Below are 4,085 nucleotides of genomic sequence, written 5' to 3'. Positions count from 1 at the left end.
GCTGCGTCAACTAGAGCTGAGCAGCCGGCCGCCCAGGAGTGTGTCCCGGGGGCCCGCGCGAACACGCAAGCGTCCGCTCAATCATTCTGCAAACAGGAGGAGGCTGAGCTCCCCTGCACAATACACCTCGAAACCCTCTCAGGTCCCGGCGGCGCGCAGCGCCGTCCCAAGTACTTGGTCGGGTTCGAGAGAGGCGCAATCGCCCGGAGTTAGGCGAGTAGACGCTTTCGGTGCGACCACCCGTGCTCCCAACTGAGCTTGCCGCTGCCGACAGAGGCCCGGGAGCGTGCTGTCGTGGCATTGCCGGCGGGAGACAACACGCGCCACCTACGGTGACCGGCAGCTCCAACGCCAGCGCCACAGAAGGACAAAAGCCCCACTTGGGTGCCGAAGCGAACTCTCCCAGCACAGCGCACGCGCCAACACATCCGCACAGCTGCGATACAAACCACCAGCGAGAACCGCTGGGGCGACCGAGCAGCAGACGGCGTCGCGGCGCCGAGCGCCGGGCGGCGGCGCATCCTCAACGCACACAGTCCTCAATCGGACCAGCACACTGAAGATGTCCACCGCGCTTCGCACCGGGCCCGCGAGGACCTACTTTGGCCGCACGGCGCCGCGCGCAGGGTGCGCCGGCGCGCAGCTGCGACGCCTGCCGCGTCCGTCGGCCGGCGCGCCTGCCACTGGCCGCCCCCACCAGCCGGCTGTAGCGCGTGCGCCCACGCACCGCGCGGCCAGCACGCCGGGAGGCGCCCCCTCACCGGCCGGGGACGGTCCCACCCAGCCACCGCCGCGTATCGCTTCACACCCAGATGCCGTTCAGTTTCGTCGGCATGGTGGGTATCGCTGGAACAACCGGTTAGTACCTCAACCTACCGTCGCCATCACCGATTCACCCCTAGCGAGAACAACCGCACCACAACGGGTTACCATTTGTTCATTTGCGTAACTTCACCAGAAAACGTATGCGTCCATCGCCATTTGCAACTTCCACGATTATTGCATGCCTGTGTCAGGTGTCACACCACACTACGTCTGCCCACATACACGCAACAAAATGTGCACGCCTAGACAATACGTGGAAGGTGGCCCCCGTACGTATGCGATGTCCATTGCTCGAACGACTGTCAACCGGCCTCTGTAGCATGTCGCAGATATGGAACGCGGTGCACCATGCTATCACGGTGTGTGAGGAGAGACGACTAGGTCCGAATACATCAACAGACAGCTCATGCTGATCGCCATCCACGGCGTCCGTTCCTCCCACACGTCTCTATGGCGTACCACACTGCAATCCAGCTGTCATAGGGAGACGACACGTAGCTGCGTGCACAATATTTGCACTGTATGGTCCGCCGTTTTTGGGCGCAGTCGTTGTACGGTCACACATGTGCCACGATGTATCATTCAGTACATAAGGACGAATGTGCAGTACAGATTGTGGTTTACGCGTACGACATCAGCGGACAGTTGACACAGGCCGCACCACAACGTAGCCTGAGTACGTCGCATGCGAAGGGCATTGAACATGCAAACTTCTCACCAACCAGCTTGCGAAGGCAGGGGGCAAGGTGGGGACGTGGGGAGGTGTGGGGGGGGGGGGGGGGGGCGCGGCATGTACGTCCTGCTGCCATCCACATTACAGTGTACAGCAGGAGCATGTGGAAAGTCAGCAAGACTTGCAAGGTGTTTAACATGAAGCGATACACAGGGGAGCGGGCAGTGCGAGTAGCGAACTATATTGCGAGGGTTGCGGGTGGGCAACACTACACTAATTGAACGAGTCGTATAACAATTACAGAGCAGGTTTAGGCGACAACGTGGGTTACGTTAGCGGACAACGTGGGTTACGTTAGCGGACAACGTGGGTTACGTTAGCGGACAACGTGGGTTACGTTAGCGGACAACGTGGGTTACGTTAGCGGACAACGTGGGTTACGTTAGCGGACAACGTGGGTTACGTTAGCGGACAACGTGGGTTACGTTAGCGGACAACGTGGGTTACGTTAGCGCACAACGTGGGTTACGTTAAGGCACAACATGGGTTAGGTTAAGGCACAACATGGGTTAGGTTAAGGCACAACATGGGTTAGGTTAAGGCACAACATGGGTTAGGTTAAGGCACAACATGGGTTAGGTTAAGGCACAACATGGGTTAGGTTAAGGCACAACATGGGTTAGGTTAAGGCACAACATGGGTTAGGTTAAGGCACAACATGGGTTAGGTTAAGGCACAACATGGGTTAGGTTAAGGCACAACATGGGTTAGGTTAAGGCACAACATGGGTTAGGTTAAGGCACAACATGGGTTAGGTTAAGGCACAACATGGGTTAGGTTAAGGTACAACATGGGTTAGGTTAAGGTACAACATGGGTTAGGTTAAGGTACAACATGGGTTAGGTTAAGGTACAACATGGGTTAGGTTAAGGTACAACATGGGTTAGGTTAAGGTACAACATGGGTTAGGTTAAGGTACAACATGGGTTAGGTTAAGGTACAACATAGGTTAGGTTAAGGTACAACATAGGTTAGGTTAAGGTACAACATAGGTTAGGTTAAGGTACAACATAGGTTAGGTTAAGGTACAACATAGGTTAGGTTAAGGTACAACATAGGTTAGGTTAAGGTACAACATAGGTTAGGTTAAGGTACAACATAGGTTAGGTTAAGGTACAACATAGGTTAGGTTAAGGTACAACATAGGTTAGGTTAAGGTACAACATAGGTTAGGTTAAGGTACAACATAGGTTAGGTTAAGGTACAACATAGGTTAGGTTCGGTTACACGTTGTTGTAAGGAAAGGTGTAGGGGGGGGGGGGCGGGGGCGGCAGGTTCGTTGATAGTGATTATAGTAAGTGAATGCTTGTGACATGATCAGATTTGTCACGTCAGGATGCACCTTTGGCTTATTAGAGGCGGCGCTCCAATTCTATGCTTGTGTCACACCTGTGTCTTTGAGTCATGTCATTGTTTGTGCGCTGTGACAGGAGGTACTATTGTGATGTTGGGTGCACCGTTGTATAGGACATGTGTGGGTGTTGGTGCCTTATCTGCGCAATGGTGGATGTCGAAAGGGTGGGATATTCTATTTTCCGCATGGACCTCCTGGTCTGGTTGTGATAGTGTGGATTGTGTAATGTGGCGGAGAGGATGCACTGGATGTTGTTCCATGCTGGTGCTTACGTATTGTATGTGCGCCTGTTAGAAGCAGAGAGTGGTGCGTGATCAGAGTGTCTGGCTGACGTGTGGTTCCCATTGTGGGCAGACTCTTTCAGCATGTATACGGACAGTTGTATATATTTTCTGTAGTTTGATGGCTCTGCATTGATTACTAATCAGCGCCGTGTGTACGGGTAATCTGGTTCCAGTCCAAAATGTTCCATCTGTGTACATTAGTGACAAAGACTCCCCCCATGCAGTGGGGCTCGGTCTGTTATAACTCTTCCGCGTAATATATTTGCGCCACGTTTTTGCGACTGCGAGTGCGAGTGCGAGTGCGAGTGCAACGCGCATGGGGACCGACATGCTGATGGCTCGGTATCGGACGCCGTACAGTGAGCAACGCGATCGCGTCTCTCGCTCGTAAGTGGTACAGGTCGCGGCTCATGTATACGGACAGCGGGAATGTCGCATATTGGAAATAACTCTTCATGAAACGCAAGTTATAGGGGTGGATTGCACTTTACGAGTGCGGGAAACGTCCGCCGTTCATCCGCTGGAGGTGCGAGTTTGGCGGTTGGGGTGGTCCACGAACGGGTGCGGGTAGAGTCATTGCCGGTCCACGGCTTCGTGCGGCAGAGCCACTGGAGAATGGGTGCTATGGTCGACAGAGGCTGCAGGCTTTGTGGGTGGCGTCGAAAGGCGGGCACTGTGGCGCCATCGCTGTCTTAATCGGCTTGGCGTCGCATAGATGGCGGTATCGTCGTTGGAGGAGGTCATGTTGCGGGAGACCTACAGATGGCGGTATGTTTTGTGGTGCGGACGTAGTGTTGTCAGATGCGCATAGATGGCGGTATTGCATGTGGTGTCGCCCTATTTGCATAGATGGCGATACTGTTTTGCCGGCATGGGTGGCGTAGTTCCG

This window comes from Schistocerca piceifrons, unplaced genomic scaffold, assembly GCF_021461385.2.
Source record: "Schistocerca piceifrons isolate TAMUIC-IGC-003096 unplaced genomic scaffold, iqSchPice1.1 HiC_scaffold_943, whole genome shotgun sequence".
Taxonomy (NCBI): domain Eukaryota; kingdom Metazoa; phylum Arthropoda; class Insecta; order Orthoptera; family Acrididae; genus Schistocerca; species Schistocerca piceifrons.
This window is presented reverse-complemented; position numbering follows the sequence as displayed.